Source organism: Leucoraja erinacea, chromosome 3 (genome assembly GCF_028641065.1).
Source record: "Leucoraja erinacea ecotype New England chromosome 3, Leri_hhj_1, whole genome shotgun sequence".
Lineage (NCBI taxonomy): Eukaryota > Metazoa > Chordata > Chondrichthyes > Rajiformes > Rajidae > Leucoraja > Leucoraja erinaceus.
Genome location: NC_073379.1, coordinates 38129852 through 38150254, shown reverse-complemented (window position 1 = coordinate 38150254; position 20403 = coordinate 38129852). Strand labels below are relative to the sequence as shown.

The 20403-nt window shown below is 44.2% G+C and overlaps 1 long non-coding RNA gene across 1 annotated transcript; it reads right to left on the bottom strand.

Moving 5' to 3' along the window:
- Positions 1-3731: 3731 nt before the first annotated feature.
- LOC129695476 (uncharacterized) lies at positions 3732-18880 on the bottom strand. Its single transcript, XR_008723170.1, has 3 exons — positions 16084-18880; positions 10804-11059; positions 3732-4432 (listed from the first exon to the last, which is right to left on the bottom strand). It is a non-coding gene; the product is annotated as an uncharacterized LOC129695476 (long non-coding RNA).
- Between the last annotated feature and the right edge of the window lie 1523 nt (positions 18881-20403).

Here is a 20403-nt window from a genome sequence, read left to right as displayed (position 1 = left end):
TATTACAATACGCTAGGTATACATTTTACACATAGTGACGTGACAGGGTGACATCAAACAGCTCTTGGTGAATATTCCATGTGTTTTTGATGGAGTATTTGCCCGTGAGGTGTATCTGATGAAAACAATCAAAAGTTGCACAACACTACTGCTTCTCCTTTCGTATTTCCAGTGGCAACAATTTGCCCTTAATGTAATAAAATGCTCCGCAATCAGTCAATCTACTAACTATGTACCTACTTCATTGTGCATTGTGCCTTGACTGTATCTCTTCCAGTGTGCACTGCTAATAATAAATAACAACTCATCTACGCACGATTCGACAGGGAGAACACTAAGGTGCCTTCTTGGGCACCCATAGTCCTCAATGGCTTTGTAATATCACGGAGGTCAATGTCGGTAGATCCTTCAGGAAGATGAACCCTTGGAAAGCATCTAAACCTGATTGTGTGCCGGGCCGCATTCTCAAAACCTCCATGGACCAACTGGCTGGAGTCTTTACGGACATCTTCAACCTTTCATTACAGAGGTATGAGGTTCCCACTTGCTTTAAAGGGGCACTAATAATAGAGAAGAGTAAGGTGATGTGACTCAATGACTAACGTCCGTGGTGGCCAAGAGCTTTGATAGGTTGGTCATGGTGCATATCAACTCCTAGCTCAGCAAGTACCTGGACCCACTACAAGTTACCTACCACCACATCAGATCAATGGAGGACGCAATCTTGCTGGCTCCCCACTTCGCACTGGACCACTTAGACAATTAAAGTGCATACGTCAGGCTGCTGGTCATAGACTACACCTTGGTATTCAAGACCATCATCGCATTCAAACTTGTTACCAAGCTCAGGGGTCTCTGCACATCCATCTGCAACTGGGTCCTTGACTTCCTCATCAACAGAACACAATCAGTAGAAATTGGCAACAACTGAATTTATTATAAACCCACTGACTCCGTCTGCTATCTAGACTACACTTCGTCTCACCCTGCTTCCTATAAAGACTATCCCATACACCCAATTCCTCCATCTAGGCCGCATCTGCACCCAAGATGAGGTGTTCCATACCAGGACATCTGAGACGTCCTCATTCTTTAGAGAATGGGGGATCCCCTGTTCCATCATAGATGAGGCCTTCTCTAGGGGTCTCCTGGATATCCCGCAGCTCCGCTCTTGCAATCCCTCCCCCCAGCCGCAACAGGGACAGTCCCCCTTGTCCTCACCTTTCACCCCATCAGCTGTCGCATACAGCACATAATCCTCCGGCATTTTCATCACCTCCAACGGCATCCCACCACTAGCCACATTCTCCCATCTGCACCCCTTTCCGCTTTCCGCAGAGACCAATCCCTCTGCAACTCTCTGGTTAACTCATCGCTTCCCACCCAAACCACCTCCACCCCAGGTACTTCCCCCGCAACCACAGGAGATGCAACACCTGTACCTATAGCTCCCCCCTGGACTCCGTACAAAGGGCCCCGACAGTCTTTTCAGGTGACGCAGAGATTTACTTGCACCTCCTCCAACCTCATCTGCTGTATCCGCTGTACCAGGTGTGGACTCCTATATATCGACAAAACCAAGTGCAGGCTTGGCAATTGTTTCGCTGAACACTTCCACTCGATCTGCCTAAACTTACCTGATCTCCCGGTTAATAAACACTTTAACTCCCCCTCCCATTCCCACACTGACCTTTCTGTCCTGGCTTTCTACTTTGCCAGAGTGAGGCCCAGTGCAAATTGGAGAAACCACACCTTATATTTCACTTGGGCAGCGATATGAACCGGGTGGCGCTCGTAATGGCCGCCTCGCCAGCAGTCTGTCTCGTCTCTTCTCTGTTTTTATTATTAGTTAAGTATGTTTTGAATGTTTGTTTTGATGTCCATTGGTATGTGTTATGTGGGGGAGGGGGGATCGGGCAAAACCTTTGCCAGTCACTTACCTCCACCGAGATGCAATTTTTCTCAGTTGCATCTCCCCCCCCCCCCCCCCCCCCCCCCCTGCGGCCTACAACATGAAGTGGTGCGGCCTTTCCTGGAGTGCGGCCCGGAGCCTCAAGCCGTGGGTGCGGTGCGGACTTACCATCGCGGAGCCTGGGACCTTTTGCCGAAGATCGTCAGTGGTGGATGTTGTGGATAATGAAGGGGATTTCCAAAGTCTACAGAGTGATTTAGGCCATTTGGAAAAATGGGGTGAAAGATGGCAGATGGAGTTTAATGCTGATAAATGTGAGGAGCTACACCTTGGCAGGACAAATCAAAATAGGACGTACATGGTAAATGGTAGGGAATTGAAGAATACAGTTGAACAGAGGGATCTGGGTATAACCGTGCATAGTTCCTTGAAGGTGGAATCTCATGTAGATAGGGTGTTAAAGAAATCTTTTGGTATGCTAGCCTTTATAGATCAGAGCATTGAGTATAGAAGCTGGGATGTAATGTTAAAATTGTACAAGGCATTGGTGAGACCAAATCTGGAGTATGGTGTACAATTTTGGTCGCCCAATTATAGGAAGGATTTCAACAAAATAGAGAGAGTACAGAAGAGATTTACTAGAATGTTGCCTGGGTTTCAACAACTAAGTTTACAGAGAAAGGTTGAATAAGTTAGGTCTTTATTCTCTGGAGCGCAGAAGGTTAAGGGGGGACTTGATAGAGGTCTTTAAAATGATGAGAGGGATAGACAGAGTTGATGTGGATAAGCTTTTCCCTTTGAGAATAGGGAAGATTCAAACAAGAGGACATGACTTCAGAATTAAGGGACTGAAGTTTAGGGGTAATATGAGGGGGAACTTCTTTACTCAGAGAGTGGTGGCGGTGTGGAATGAGCTTCCAGTGGAAGTGGTGGAGGCAGGATCATTGGTATCATTTAAAAATAAATTGGATAGGCATATGGATGAGAAGGGAATGGAGGGTTATGGTATGAGTGCAGGCAGGTGGGACTAAGGGGAAAAAAAGTTGTTCGGCACGGACTTGTAGGGCCGAGATGGCCTGTTTCCGTGCTGTAATTGTTATATGGTGGAGCTCTGACCGCGGGGCCTGTGGACTTGATTCAAGGGCTTGAACAGTGGACCATCGGCAATGGCCCCGTTCAAAGTTCCCGACCACCGATGAACAAAGAAGGAAGATTCTTTATTGCTTTATTGCCTTCCATCACAGTGAGGAATGTTGATTCTACTGTGGTGGATGTTTATGTTAAACTTTATTTTATGTGCTGTGTGTATTTTTGCTTTTTACTTAGTATGGCTGTATGGTAACTCAAATATCACTGTACCTTAATTGGTACATGTGACAATTAAATTGAGTCTTGAATCTTGAATCTTGAATCTTGAATATTGACTTCTCTAACTTCAAGTAACCGGTCTGACTTCTGACCAGTCAGACTGTCCTCGTTTACATTTTTTCTCTGTTTGCTTTGTTGTTACCTTCTCCTAGCTAACAACGATCTATTCTAAATTTTCCTTGATCTCAATCCCCTTTGTCACATTTTCACACCTTACATGTCCTTATTTCTGTATCTCTCCACTGACTCAGTCTGAAGAAGGGCCTCGACCCGAAACGTCACCCAGCTTCTCTCCACAGATGCTGCCTGTGTTACTCCAACATTTTGTGTCTATTGTAAGTCAATTGGCTCCAAGTGTGCAGGATGGAACTAGTATATAGGTGATCATTGGTCGGCACAGACTCGATAGGCCGATGAGCCTGTTTCCACACTGTACCTCTGTAATAAAAATAATCATCATATTTGATTATTTTGTTGTGTATATTTATTTCCTTTCTCATCCTCTCCTGTAGTTGGGACATCGACAGCTAATCGTCAGTTTGTGCTCTTTAGCTGTCAAAGCAGAAAATGCTACAAACACTTGACTGGCCGGGCAGCATCTATGGGAAGAGACACAGAGTGATGAAAGATCGAAAGTCTGATACACCAACTCTCGCTCTCCATAAATGCTACCTGATCTGCTGATTTTTTGCACAATGTTCCATTTTTATTTCAGATTTTCAGCATCTGCAGTACTTTATAATTCTCTTTCTAATTCTATGCTATCGGACTTTTTCTCGCACTAAGTATGCACTTTATCCCGTATCTGTCCAGAGTGGACTGGCTTGATCGTAATCATGTATAATTTTTTTCATTGACGAGATTGCACGAATCGCAAAAAGCTTTTTAATTTACCATGATACAGATGGCAATAATAAACGCAACTAAAATGTAATTATATTACATCAACGCAAATACGACCAGAAGAGACTGAAGATAAACAGCTGTCTCCATGACCTGAGGGGTGCTTTCCAGTCAGTTGTAGGCAGAAGATGTCTTTTTCCAGTAACTGGGTGGGAGGTGGTGGAGCCTCATTGTCCATTAAACCATTCAGGAGCAGAGTCACCCACTTGCATTCACAATGGCCTTGCTCTGTAGCTGGAGGCCTGGGTCCTGTTAGGAGATTGAGTTCAGGAGAGCATTGGTAAAAGCAAAGCATTCCAGATTTGGAACAACTGGCAGGCTTAACCCAGAATCCCCTTCATCCAGGATTCATCAGATCCAGCCCACTTCAGCCACTTACAAATAAGGAACTGTAAATACTGCTTTACAAAAAAAAACAGATACAAAGTGTTGGAGTAACTCAGTGGGTCAGGCAGCATCTCTGGAGAACATAAATAGATGACGTTTCGGTTTGGGACCCTTCTTCAGATTGATTGTGTGCGGGGGAGGGGGGGGGGGTGGAAGAAAGCTTGAAGAGAGAAGAGGGGCAAGACAAAACGTGGCAGATAAAAGATGAACACAGGCGAGAGTGGGTTTGATAGACAGATGCTTGGAGAAAGGCCAGAAGTGAAAATAACCGAAGGTGTGAGACAAAAGAATTGAAGAGGTTGTGAAATCAGAGGGAAGAATGTGGGTGGAGGGGGAGAAATAGGCACGAGTCCAGGTGGGGCACAGGGAAAGCGAGAGGGGGGAGAAAGGTGGGGGAGAAAGAGAAGGGGGCAGGTTTAGACGTCACCTACATTTGGAGAATTTAATATTCATACCGTTGGGTTGAAAGCTACCCAAGCGTAATATGAGGTCCTACTCTGTGCTCAGCAAGCTCCAACTTAGACATGTCTTAAGGGGCTGTCCCACTGCGGCGACCTAATTGGCAAGTTTAGAAGAGTTTAGGAGAGTTTGAAAAAGTGTCATGTTGAAGACCTCCTTCGATCTCCTTCGACCTCCCTTCGATTATGTTGAAGACTATCTACGACTACCTTTGACTACCTTCGACTACCCTCGATTACCTACGAATAACATGCCAACCTACTACGACCTACTTCGACTAAACCTACAAGTAAAAAAATATCGATTTTTTTCATGGCTACCTTTTTTTACTCGCGGGTATTTTTCAGCAAAATACGCGGCGACTTAGCTGAGGCCTCGTGTATCCGGGGACTACTCTCGAGCATGAAGGGGAGTTACAAAGACCTCCTAGGACCTGCATCGATCATGCTGTGAGTATGAGTCGAGCGCAAACTCTTCTAAACTCGCCAATTACGTCGCCGCAGTGGGACAGCCCCTTTTGACATTGGTAGAGGGAGTAAATAATGGCCTGGATTCCCATGGCTTTCTTCAATAAAGAAATACGGGATCTTTTATGATACTTAAATCTATTTGCATTTCATGTGTACCCTTAAAAGAAAGGGAGGCCTTTCTGATGACTACAACATGCTGCATAACCAATAGTTGGAGTTTGTGTTATCTGACAAGGGCGGATGTTGGTTTCATTTCAGACTTTGTTTGAAAACATTATCTGATTTTAATCCTGTTTAAACTGCAGCCCTCGGGCTCTCTGTTTCTCATCTACTCCTATGTTAATCTGATATGTGCTTCCTCTAAAACCTTTGTGGATTGATTCTTCTAATTTTCACTCACTGACCATTCGGAGGTGTTCAGTCAAGAGGAAAATGTTGCAAAGTCTTGCAAAGAAAGGCCTGTTATCACTGTGTAACTTACAACACTCTATGTTGTAAGGAAATATGAACTATGAAGTGATCCTGCAGGCCCATGTGTAACTCCTGCTACAGGTCCCTACTATTGATTTTCCTGCACCCTTGGTTACTCTGGCTTTTTGTGTATATCTTCGGTTAGAACCAGCATCCTACATGAGTGGGTCTAATTAGGCAGTTTCTGCTGAAAATTGGCACAGGCATGGTGTGACAAACAGTCTCCTTTGGCCCTGAATGATTTATCCTCTAATTGTTTGTGAACCTTTAAGTAGGCATTACCAGTGGTTGGGATCTTCAAAATGAAACTGTGATGAACTATGAAGGACCCTCTTCCTTTGTTCTATGTTTAAAATATATGAATTATGAGTTGATCTGACTGATAACACGGAAATAAAAATGCGGCAGATATTTTTCACATCGGCATTACGTTATTGGGGTCTGACACTTCCAGAACCCAACAAGTTAATTCACAAATAAAAACGTATGTGTTCATTTAATTACTGCCCATTCATATTGCCCATGGGAGGCTTTTTTGGCCAGTTGAGAGGGCACTTAATAGTCAACCATATGTTCGTAGATATGGCGTCAATGTTGGAAAAGGATGGATGGTTTCCTCCCTGAAAAACATCAGTGGACCAAATGAAATTTTAACCCTTCCAACAAGTGTGAATCTAAAGCATCCTGTGTTTATTACGCCGACCAGAATTTGAACAAAACAAAAAAACAATTGTCCATAGTTTGTGTATGAATGTGGTTCCCCCACCTCAGGAACTAATTACTTCAGGTTTTGGTAGCGTAATATTGTAATAAATATCAGTGCTTGTGTTCCAACTATAATATGATGCTAGCCTTTACAATTTTTCTTTTTGTTATATACTTTTTCACATTGTTGAGCATGAAATGCCAGGATGTGTTGTGACAGATGTTAGCTCCATATCTTTGTAAAAAGTACCTTCCATTAATCTCATCCATATCTTTGATAGTTCAATATTTCCTTACAAAAAAAAAAAATTGTCTTCCCATAACTCGTTTCATGTCCCCTTTTAGAACTTTACTAGATTAAATGGGACCCGTGGGCCATGTTCACACGGGAGGGCTGGTCCCCCAACACAATATTCCACGTCTCCACCAATTCCAATATTGCTGGCCAGTGGGAAGAGGGGGCTTTCTTTAGCGCTAGTGTGGATGTTGTGGGCTAAAGGGACTGGTTTCCAGAGGGATAGTATAGACATTGTGGGTCGAATGGATTCTTGGGCTGGCAGCTCCGTCACTCAGGCCTGGTGGGCTGGCTGCTCCGTCACCCAGGCCTGGTGGGCTGGCTGCTCAGAAACTGCCAGAAATTCTGCCCAAAACAGGTGAGAGACTGTGTGAGAGAGAAGGAGAGGGTGGAGAATCACTTTTAGACATTTTTCATCTTTTTCTGCAGATCACAGAGATGAAGGAGGAAAGTCTATCCTGACCTGGATCTCACAGGTAGCAAATGAAGGGAGGGAGAAAAATACTGGGGTGAGGTTTAATACTTGCAGGGGGAACACTTACTGATGGGCTGAAGGGACTCCTGGGCTAGTACAGGCCTGATGGGCCAAAGGGGATCTTTTAAAAAAAATCTGAGTGAAATGCACTTTTTCTGGACTTTTCCTGGCCTGGCACGGACCTTTTAGGCCAAAATGCTCCTCCTGGGCTAATACGGGCATTTTGGGCAAAAGGGACTGGTTTCTTGGCTAATAGGGGCATTGTGGGCCGAAATTAGTGGTTTCAGGCAGGCCAAACAACTCATTTAATTTAATTTCCAATTGAATTGTAGTTTCAAGCACAGGGCAGGCCGAATAGCGCGTTGCATTTTCATTTCACTTCCATTGTCTTTGTAGTTTCAAGCACAGGGCAGGCTCAAGCCAAACAGCTCATTGCATTTTCACTTCATTTCCATTGCCATTGCAGTTTCAAGCACATTGCAGGCCAAACAACTCATTTCATTTTCATTAAAGGGTTAACAAATCATTTATTCAAGTACATTGCATACTCACAGTGTTCTGTAGTTTCCCAGCTCAGACAGAGAGTCGTATCCTCTCCCTCGCCATCTTGCAGACAGACTGAGCCACGCGCACACTTCCGGGTTTTATTGTCCCTCCTCCCTCCCACTGGAAGGGGCGTGGCCTTCATGGCCTTCATGGCCGTGATTGACAGGAGAGGGAATCTCAAGATTTTTTAAACGTTAATAAGTTTTTTATTTTTCATCGATGGGAAAAATCCTCAGAGACTGCGCAGCGGAGGAGGACTCTGAGTAAGATGGTCAAAAAATCATAGCCATATGTGGTAGTGGTTTTTCTAAAATCAAAGCACAGTGCAAACAGGAAGTGGACAAGATGAGATTTTTAATTATATAGATAATTAATGGAATACTTTTGAAAAACAGCAGGTAATCAGCCCAATAAAAGCCGTGACTGAGGTCAGATAATCTGTTTTCTAATTCTAGCTGAGAGATAAATGTGGACCAGGATCCGACGTATAACTAACACACTGAACTTCAATAATGGCAAAAGATCTTGCACAAGATCTGAGTGAGGAAACAGATTTTGTTCTCACATTCCTGCACCCTTCAGTATTAAACTGCAGTTACGCCTAGTTTTTGTTCCCATATCTTTAGAGTGAGCCTTGAACCTGGAACCTGTTGATCACTTCTATCTGTGGCAGCAGATAAACAAAAGCAGATAGCACTTTTCATAAATGATTTTGCACATTGTTACCTATTTGGCAAGAGACTCAAGTGTTTTATTGTCATATGTCCCAAAAAATAATAATTAAATTCTTGCTTGCAGCAGCAAGTACTATTATTATGTTACGTATTATTCAGTACGTAACATATTAAGCAAAAAGAAGTTCAATAAGTAAAAAAAAAACAATATGGTGCAAAACAAAACAGAGCCCAAAGTCCCCAGTACAACTAGTTCCTAGCTTGGAGTTTGGTTGGAGTTTGTTGCGTTCAATGGACTGATGTTTGCTGGAAAGAAGCTGTTTCTGAATGTAGAAATTACAGTTAAACTCTTATACCTTCTTCGCAATAGGTAGAGTGAAATGCGAGTGTGGCCAGGGTGGTGTGGATCCTTGATGATGCAGGCTACCTTTTGAGGCAGTTATTTACCAAGTCTAGGATTCCATGTTTTAAATTTTTCCAGACAGACCCCTTGATTCCTTTAGCCCTAAGAGCTAAATCTTACTATCTCTTGAAAATATCTAGTGAATTGGCCTCAACTGCCTGGCAGAGAATTCCACAGATTCACAACTCTCTGGGTGAAAAAGTGTTTTTCCTCATCTCAGTCCTAAATGGCCTACCCCTTATTCTTAAACTGTGACCCCTGGTTCTGGAATCCCCCAACATCGGGAACATTTTTCCTGCATATCGCCTGTCCAATCCTTTATGAATTTTTTATGCTTCTATAAGATCTCCTCTCATCCTTCTAAATTCAAGTAAATACCAGCCCAGTCGGCCCAATCTTTCATCATATGTCAGTCCTGCCATCCCAGAAATTAACCAGGTGAACCTGCACTGCACTCTCTAAATAGCAATAATGTCCTTTCTCAAATTAGGAGACCAAACCTGCACACAATACTCCAGGTGTGGTCTCACTAGGGCCCTGTAAAACTTCAGTAGGACCTTCTTGCTCCTAAATTCAAATCCTCTCGCAATGAAGACTAACATGCCATTAGATTTCTTCACTGCCTGCTCTACCTGCATGTTCAGAATATCATTTAGCTCCAGCAATTGGATATAATATTTATTTCTGCATCACATTACATTCCACACCATTGTAATGCCAAGAATTATGTTACAATCAACCCCAAAAATCTGGAAAGTATTCCTGGGAAGAGTCAGGAAAGCACTTTAGGGATAAGCTTGCAGTAAAATGAATCAAACACAAAACTAGACAGGCATCTTCCCCATTTACTAGCAATGTTTGGCTGCTATCTTTGGCGGAATCTAAATGCATTAATGTGAATTGGAGAACGCTCAAGCATCCTGGATGTTGGTGTGTAATCAAATGATAGTCGATTGTAGTCACAACTCCTGTGTCATTTAAAATCTCAGCCCAGATGTGGGTACGTAGCAATAATGCCAAACAAAATTCATACCTATCAAACTTTATGCACTTTGCCAAAAGGACATTGAATTCCTATGGAACAGCTTCACATTCAAAGAATATCCCAAACATTTTCTGTGTTCACTGTTGTAATGCTGGGAATATAACAGCCAATTGTACAGAGCAAGCTCCTGTCAAAAATAGCACTGTGACAATGACTGTATCATTTATTTATTTAGGGATATTAGATAAATGATAGGATGTGTTGGAAGGAACTGCAAATGCTGGTTTCCACAGAAGATGGACACAAAACTAAAGTTCAGTCTGAAGAAAGGTCTCATAGAAACATAGAATCATAGAAAATAGGTGCAGGAGTAGGTCATTCGGCCCTTTGAGCCTGCACCGCCATTCAATATGATCATGGCTGATCATCCAACTCAGTATCCTGTACCTGCCTTCTCTCCATACCCCCTGATACCTTTAGCCACAAGGGCCACATCTAACTCCCTCTTAAATATAGCTAATGAACTGGCCTCAACTACCTTCTGTGGCAGAGAATTCCAGAGATTCACCACTCTCTGTGTGAAAACATCGAACTGAACTGAAACATCACCCATTCCTTCTCTCCAGAGATGCTGCCTGTCCCATTGAGTTACTCCAACATTTTGTGTCTATTTTAGATAAATGATAGCTGGTGCATCTGGGAAAGCATCCCTACTCTTTGGGATAAAACTGTGGGATATTTTACACTTACCCAAGAAGGCAGGCAGGTCTTGGTTTGACATCTCATTTGATAGATGATACCACAATCAACATTGCTGAAAAGAGTATTGTCATGTGGTACATGATCTTGTCATGTGGTACACAAAAGGACACTAGGAGCTGGAGTATCTCAGGAGCTGGAGTATCTCAGCAGGACAGGCAGCATCTCTGGAGAACATGGATAGGTGACATCAAAGATCTAGTATCCTTGGGTGACATTTCGTGTCGAGAATCCTTCTGGTGTCCTGCTGTGAACAAATAGATTGCCTGCGTTTGAACAGAGTCAACTTTAAATAGTATCTCGCTGACCTTTGAGCATTTCACCAATCCACAGGGGAAACAAGGTGAAAGAGCACCAGTTACTCATAGAGGAGGGGACAAGTTACGCAACATACCTATAATGAGTAGGTCACTCAATCACTGGTCTAGGTTGCTTGACTTAAGTAGACAAACCAACTCAAAACAAATTTGGCATTCAACTGTGTAAGAAGGAACTACAAATGCTGGTTTCAAACCGAAAATAGACACAAAAACCTGGAGTAATTCAGCAGGACAGGCAGCATCTCCGAAGAAAGGTCTCGACCCGAAACGTCACCCATTCCTTCTCTCCAGCGATGCTGCCTGTCCCGCTGAGATACTCCAGTTTTTTGAGTCCATCTTTGTGCATTCAACTGTTTATAGGGGGTAAATTTCACCGCTCAGGCATTAAAGCCCAAGCAAAAAAACGTATAAAGTGAGCATCGCACATATGTAATGAGAGTTTGAAAAGCAAGTGTACTGTGGAGCTGAGGTGGGGGTGGGGAAATGGGGCTTTGGTATTGACAGGCAAGAAATCAAAGGCACCATTTGCCTTGCAAATGGTCCCAGCGTACTTTTGTCTCTTGCTCATTATTCTTAATGGACTCTTAGCCTCCCTTTGATGCTCTGGAGGTTTGCAGCACCTTTTGTCTGAACTCCTCCCCGCATTTAGTCATCAGTTCCGAGCCAAGACGCATTTCCTCAGGGAAGCATTAAAGTTGCAGATGTTGACAGAGGAAAAGCAATTTCCTTGTTAATTTAACTCTTGATGGTTCATTACTGTGCTGTAGTCATAAACTAGTCCCTCTGCTCAGAGTTTTGGCCTATGTCTTGCTGGATTCTAAGGAAACCGAGGCATGATGTTTCTATGAAAGTATCATTGGCCAGTCCACCATGGGTACTGATCTCACCACCATAGAAGGCATCCACAGAAGGTGCTGCCTCAAAAAGGCAGCCGGCATCATCAGAGACACACACCACCATGCCCATGCTCTCACTTCATTCCTACCATCGGGATGAAGTCTGATAATCGTGAACTCTGGGGTCAAGAACAGCTTCTTCCCAATAATCATTAGGCTCTTGAACATGACAAACACTAACTATGAACTATGATTCATTTTGGTTCCACTAAGGACTTCAGGCTTTTGGGGATTTTAAATTGATGTTTTTTTTTTGTTTGTTATGTTATCTATGTGTAATGTGTTTACAGCCTGTTAGTTTAGTTTAATTTAACTTTGAGATAAAGTGTGGAAACAGGCCCTTTGGCCCACAGAGTCAATGCCGACCAGCTATCACCCGTACACTAGTTCTATCCAGCACACCATTTTACAGAATTGCAATTTTGCAGAAGCCAATTATCCTGCACACCTGCATGTATTTGGAATGTGGGGGGAAACCGGAGCACCCAGAGAAAACCCACGCAGTCACAGGGAGAACGTGCAAACTCAGTGCAGACAGGACTTGTATTCAGGATCAAACCTGGATCTCAGCAACTGTTGCTGCTCCACTGTGCCGCCTCTGTTATGGAGATACAAGTAAGAATTTCATTGTTCCTTTGTTGGTACATATGAGAATCAAATACTCTTGTCTCTTGTTGACATTCCTAATGCAGTACGAAGGGCATGCCTTCCTGGGGGATATGGTGTTTTTCAGGTGAGACAGAAACGCCATCAAACTTTCTGGTGGATGCAAAGGAGTACATGGCACTATTTCTTTTCAGGGTCAACCATATTAGCAGCAAATGAAAGCGAGCAGGCTCTAGTGGAGTGTCCATGTTGGAGCAGTCATTTTGAAAGGGAGTGGTGCCAATAGGTCAAAGTGCTTGCGTTAGTGAATGCCACAGTTCGGTGGAATAACATTATTAGGCAGGAGATAGGGAGGGTTAAACTGGGAGCAGCTGTTACTATGTAAGTCTATATCAAACATGTGGGAGTCATTTAAAGACCAGCTGACTAAGTTCAGGGGCGGCATGTTCCAGTAAGGAGGGGAGACAAGGATATAAAGGCGACCTTGGATGACTAGAGAGGTTCTAAATTTCGCCAAAAAGTGAAAGGATGCATTTGTAAGGTTCAGGAAGATGAAATCCAACAGGACCTTTGAGGAAAGTAAAGCAAGCAAGAAAGACTTCAAGCAGGGAATTAGGAGGAGCAGAAGGGGTCATGTAATGACTTAGCAAGTAGGATTAAAGAAAATCTCAAGGCTTTTTATACATCTGTCAAAAACAAGAGGGTAATTAGGGACCACTCAAGGATTAAGGCAGGAATTTCTGCTTAGCATCAGAGGATGTAGGCAAAGTACTAAATAAGTATTTTGCATCTGAATTCACCAAGGAGAAGTGAGATCAGTGTGGAGAACATTAACATGTTCATACATTTTCAGTTCAAAAAATGAGGTGGTGCAGGGCCTCTTGAAGAGTATTAAACTGGATAAGTCCCCAGGGCCTGATGGGATCTTGAGAGAGTTTATTGAGAGAGGCAAAAGAGGAGATTGCTGGGATATTGACAAAGATATTTGTGTCCATTCCAGCCACAGGCCAGGAGCCAGAGAACTGGGCAGTAGCCAATGGTGTTTCTTTGTTTAAGAAGGGAAATAAGGATAATCCAGGAAATGATTGATAGGCTGGTGAGGCTCACATCAGTGGTAGGAAAGCCAGTGGAGAACATTCTTCGAGATAGGATTTAATCAATTTGGAAGAGAATGGGATAATTAGAGACAGTCAGCATGGTTGTATCCGTGGCAGGTCATGTCTTACAAACTTGATTGAATTTTTGTAGGAGGTGACAAAGGTAATTGATGAGAGTTTGGCCGTGGATGTTGGCAACAAGGGTTTTAATAAGGCATTTGACAAAGTGCCTCATAGCAGGCAGATTCAGAAAAATAAGGTGCATGGGACATATGGTGACTTGGTTGTTTGGATTCAAAACTGGTTTACCCTTAGAAACCATAGAGTAGAGATCGTCTTCTTCTTGCGAATGAAACAAACCAAAGGAATAGTTGGGCCTGAGGTCATTAGCAGATGCCCAATCTATGAGGCCGCTTCCATCACTATTACATCTTGAATAGCCCCATTCAGTGTGGCAGCAGTTGAAATCACCTGAGTATACGCAGGGAGGGGTGAACACTGGTATGGATGTTGTAGCCAGATGCACTGGGGTAGGCTTGTACACATTGATGATGGTGACGTCCTGAACCTTCACTGCAAGCCATTCCAGATCTGAGTCTTCTGCAGACTGCCCATCTGTAGCCCAATCTGTGTCATCTCTGATGAAAGTGGCCAGACCATATTTACTACTTGGTGTGAAAGTGGCTAGTGTGAATTCAGGAATTGCGAGGGTAGGGATGGAATGATGTCATTCTGGCTGGAGGTCTGTGGCCAGTGGTGTTCCTCAAGGATCAGTGCTGGGAATTCCAGCTTCAGCTACCTTCAGAGGAGGTAGTTAAGGCAGGTACTATCACAACATTTAAAAATTTTTTGACAGATTCATGGATAGGACAGGTTTAGAGGAATATGGGCCAAAAGCAGGCAGGTGGAACTAGTGTAGGTGGGCCATGTTGGTCAGTGTGGGCAAGTTGGGCCAAAGAGCCTGATTCACACTCACAGGAGAAACTCAGCTGGGAATCTCGAGGAAATAGGCAGCTACCTTCAGACTGATCGGGGGCGGGGGGGGTTAAGGCAGGGAAAAGGACTAGGAGCACAACATTTAAAGACAGCATTTGACAGAAGGGGAGGAGACAGCAAGGATAGGACAAAATTGGTTTGAGAGGATTTCCTGCTCCAAGATGCTCAGGCAGAGTGGAACTAGCTTTTTGTGTGTAACCTTCGATTGGTCCAGTGTCTGCAGTTGGGCCAAAAGCCTGATTCCACACTGTCTGACTATGATAGTTGATGGTTCGGCAAGAAAAGCCCGCCCCGAAATGTCACCAATCCATGTTCTCAGGGTTGTTCCCGCACTTTGTGCCTATTTGTTTAAACCAGCATCTGCAGTTCCTTGTTTCTACACCAAGACAGTTGAAGGTCAGGTTCTGCTGCACAGACCTAGCATGCATGCATGCACCCTTCCCCTCACACCTTCACCCTCCCACACACATGCTGTGACCACCCACTCACTGTGAACACGAACATGTACACATTCTCTACCTCAGTTCAACTCAGCTCCCCTCCTCCATCTTCCTCACCCCTGATTCCCTACTTCATTCACCCTGTCTGATCACATCCTCATGACTTTCCCACGACTGAAGTTAAGTGGCAAGCTGTTTAAGAAGGAACTGCAGATGCTGGAAAATCGAAGGAACACAAAAATGCTGGAGAAACTCAGCGGGCAGCAGCATCTATGGAGCGAAGGAAATAGGCAACGTTTCGGGCCGAAACCCTTCTGATTTCCTATTTCCTTCGCTCCATAGATGCTGCTGCACCCGCTGAGTTTCTCCAGCATTTTTGTGTACCTTGAGTGGCAAGCTCATAGTTAACTGATTCATTTTCCTCTCCCATCTCAAACAATTGAATAACAATTTATTGAACAAAAAATTGTTCCTTGAAGAAACATATGTCAGGATGTGATTTAAATTTTATAAGGTGGTGTGCTTTAAGGTAAATTAAAACAAAACAGAAAGAAATCTCCTTAATGGATGCAAAACGGAAAGAGTGATAGTGTTAAACCTGTCGCAAGAATACAATATGATTTAGATGCCTTTTTTTAACACTTCACTTTCAGCAGTCTAGCAGCTGGTGAAATCTTACTAACTAACTTCTCCTGCTGTGATTTGTGTGCTACACCCCATCCCAGCAGCATTGTGGCCCAACACCTAACAACGGTCTCATTTGCGGTAATCTGCTAAATGATTAATGTAATTAAACACCATGTCACTAAACTTTCTTTTGAAGTGACAGTTGTTATGACGCAGAGCAGAAAACTGAGGACCAATATTAATTTGGCCTAACAATGGTGACTAAACTTTCGGCTGTCTGTATTCTTACCTCTGGAATACCGTCCCTAAACCTCTTTCCTCCTTTCAGACGATCCCAGAAAACTATGGTCAAGCCTTTGTTCACCACATGTGCTTCTTTGTCAGGTTTTGCCTGCTCACAAATCCCGCAGAGTACCTTGGGACACCTTGTTGCATTAAAGGCACTTTGTAAATGCAAGTTGGTGTTTTAAAGACTTTAATAACTGTGCTCAAAGCCATTGCAAAATGAGCCACAATAGTCAGCAAATACCAACAGTTCTTTGAATACAATGAGAATTGGTGCCCTAGGGTTACCAACCTAAGTAAAAACAGCTTTTGGTTTAACTCGAGTATGTATCACTCCGATGATCAAAGTTAATGCTATTGTTTGACTCCCTTCCAGTTAAAAGCTTTAAAACTTGCTGAGAGCTTCACAATCCATTCTGAGCTGAAGCTTCCGTTAAAATCTTGATAAGATCTGCCTTCAGTTCATCAGGATTTAAGACCGACATCTTCAGGCATCCTTGCCCAGACCATGAAGGCTTTTGTTCAGAATAAACAAAAACATTACCAGAGGCAGAAGGATTGATAACTAGAGGGCTCGGACCAGGCGATTGGCAAAAGAAGCAGAAAGTTATGAAACGAGTGGTCAGGATCAGGAATTCACTGTTTGTAAGGTGGCTGAAACAAATTCAATAGAAGCCTTCAAATGGAATTGGAAAATATTCAAAGTAGAAAAAAAGTTGCTGAAGGATTAGGGAAAATGCAGTGTAGTAAAACCACACTGATTGCCCCTGAAAAAAACCTTCAGGGATCCAGTGGACAAACGGACTCTCTTCTGCGTTGTAATATAAACAGAGAATGCTGGAAACACTCAACAGGTTAGGCAAAGTCTGTGGAAAGAGAAACAGACTTAATGTTTCATTAAGGAGTTAAGGACAAATTAACTATGAACCATGGAACAGGTTTGAGTGGCTGGAGACCCACAAGTGCTATCAGCCTTTGGTTTTCCTGATATATTGCAGATACAGCAGACTAGTAGTGGCTGTGTAGCAGTGTTCTCTTGCCTCTAAATTCATGTCCCAGTCCAGAGTCCTACACAGAAAAATCTAGGCTGACCACTCCAAGGAAGTGCTGCATTGTCAAATGCTATAGTTTGAATGAAACATTAAAACAGGGTCCTCTCTGAAATCCTGGGGTAATGCAAAGATTTTGAGGATGAGCAGGGCAGTTTTTCCCAACATCTATCCCCAATGAGCAGCACAAGGAGCAATAACCTGGTCATAATCACATTTATGTTGCTGTCTATGGGAACTGTCTGTATGCAGATTGACTGCCAGGTTTCCTATGGCATTCCTTGTTGGTTTAACTTACCACCTATTTCCCTGTACCTAAAGAATGTGATACTGATGCATTTCCTACTTTACAACAAAGAATATTACCGGCTATAAAGCGTTGTGGGTTAACTTGTGCAGGGATGTGAAAGGTGATAAAAGTGCAACAGTTACATTGGTTATTTTTTCTTTGTTGCATTTTATACATGTGATTACAACCCAGGCAAAAGGTAGAATTACTGGGTAACCTGTTTCTGCATTTGTAGGTGCATACAACTATACACTATATTCTGATACAATTGGGGGGAAGAGTGTGAGTTGGGTAGCAAGTGTTGAGTTGGGTAGTGAGTTGCTACTGCAATCCAGGAACATTCTGAAACCACTGAGAAGCAGAACTCCAAACCAACTTCCCCTACAGCCTCTGCATTTAACTGCCTCACAGTAGACAGCATGCACACAGCCCCCTCTAAAGAGGCACACTGGCATTTGTCATCCTTATTGTTCAATCACAGGATATTAATGTGGGTTTTAAAGTTTAACATAATCTTTATGGGTTTCCTCGACTTCCTGAAATTCACTAGTGAAAGCAAAACAAGCAGACAGCAGTGATTAAGGAGCTAAATCTATGATTGGGATGTTGCCAAAGTACTCAGTATTCACTGTCCAGTTATCTGTTTATTCACTGTTACAAAGCACAGAGTTTACTTTAGTACTTTGCAAGTGTCATCAACACTATGGAGGAACCAGTGCCCAACTGGTACTTTGGTGCTCCAGCCCATCACATTCGCATGGGGGCACAATTCTTCACACTACCTTACTGTGGACTCAAAATCAGAACAAACCTGACCTTGAATAGGCAGCACCAGGAACTGAATCAGCAACCATTTCTGATCAAAGAATTCCACTTCCACAGGCTGAGGAGCAGTTTGCAGAAGGTCACGCCTGCCACTTACCAATATAAGATCACTGATGTGTCACAACATCACTGTCACAAGTTCACGGTCACATTCTCAGGGACTGGCTAATACTTGCAATCACTTGGAATAAGACCTGCTGTCCATTGGGTCTGCTCGCAATGTATACAAGGTGCTGTCAACTCACTGACAACCTCATTGTCTTTATCATGTATCCTGCATCGATTGTAATCATGTATTGCCTTTCCGCTGACTGGATAGCAAGCAACAAAAGCTTTTCAGTGTACCTCGGTATACACGTGACAATAAACTAAACTGAACTGAAACTGAACTGAACTTACGTCAAGGCTGCCAACTCTCACGCTTTGAGCGTTAAAAAGAACGCCCTCAGCAAACTCTCACGCCCTCACGCTGATCAGACATTTCTCACGCTCTGTGGTGAGAAATTCTGTGATCAACGAAAATTTCAAAACTCGGATAAACTGCATGGTCCGTGGGTGTTGGAGAGCCAGGGCTGAGGGAGGGATGGGAGCAGAACCAGCGGCGGGAACAGATGCGGGGAGCCGGGACTGGCGAGTGTTTGCCGGGCAGTCGAGTGTTTGCGGGGCTGGCGTGTCGCTCGCTGCAGCTCTGGGCATGGAGCACTCCGGACAGTTCGAGTGTCCCGGGCCGTCGGGGGCGTCGGAAGCATCGCGCTGCTGCTGCCGTGAGAGTCTCTGTGCCGAAGGGCCAGACTCTCAAAGGGAGGTGGAGAGAGAGAGAGAGAGGAAGGAGACAGGGAGACAGTGGGGGGAGAGAGAGGGGGGGAGAGAGGAGAGAGAGGGGAGAGACAGAGGGGAGGTGAATGGAGAGAGAGAGAGGGAGAGGGGGGGGGAGAGAGGGGAGAGAGAGGTAGGGGAGAGAGAGGGGGCAGAGAGTGAGGTGGGAGAGGGGGGGAAGTGAGAGAGGGGTGAGAGAGAAGAAAGAGGGAAGAGAGAGGAGGTGGAGATGGAGGAGAGGGTAGGAGAGAATGGGAGAGAGGGGGGGAAGAGAGAGGGGTGGTAAAAAAGAGAGAGGGGGAAGAGGAGAGAGAGAGGGGGAAGAGAGAGGGAAGGAGGGGCGAGAGAGGGAGGGAGAGAGAGAGAGAAAGGGAGAGAGAGGGGAGAGAGAGAGAGAGAGAGAGAGAGGGGGGAGGGGACAGAGATGAGGGGGAGAGAGAGGGGGGCAGAAAGGAGGAGAGAGGGAAAGGGATGGGGGAGAGAGAGGGGGAAGAGAGAGAGGTGAGAGGAGAGACAGAGAGGGGAGAGTGTGTGGAGAGGGAGAGGGAGAGAGGGAGAAGAAAGAGAGGGAGAGAGAGAGAGAGGGAGAAGAGAGAGAGAGAGAGAGGGGGAGAGAGGGGGAAGAGAGGGGGAGAGAGTGAGAGGGGGAGAGAGAGAAGAGAGAGGGGGAGAGAGAGAGAGGGAGAGGGAGAGAGAGGGAGAGGGAGAGACAGAGAGGAGAGACAGAGAGGGAGAGAGGAGAGAGAGAGGGGGGTTGAGAGGAGAGAGAGTGGAAGAGAGGGGGGAGAGAGAGAGTTGTGAATCTGTTGAATTCTCTGCCACAGAAGGTAGTGCAGGCCAATTCACTGGATGTTTTCAAGAGAGAGTTACATTTAGTTCTTGGGGCTAACGACATCAAGGGATATGGGGAAAAACAGGAAAGAGGTACTTTTAGATGAATAGCCATGATCATATTGAATGGCAGTGCTGGCTCGAAGGGCCGATGGCCTATTCCTGCACCTATTTTCTAGGTTTCTATGCTTGAGTATATGGCAATAAAACTTGATCACTAGATTTTGAAGCATTCATGCATGGTGGAGGTAAAATGTAGTCATCGAGTGATACAGTCACAGGCGCAACTTGCCCACACCCGCCAACATGTCCCAGCTACGCCACCTGCTTTTGGTCCATAACTCCAAACATGTCCTAACCATCTATCAGTCTAACTTTTTCTTAAATGTTGGGATGGTCCCTGCCTCAACTACCTCCTCTGGCAGCTTGTTCCATACACCCATCACCCTTTGTGTGGATAAAGTTACCCCTTAAAAAGTTACCTCATAAAAATACTTCATACAAAAAACATTGA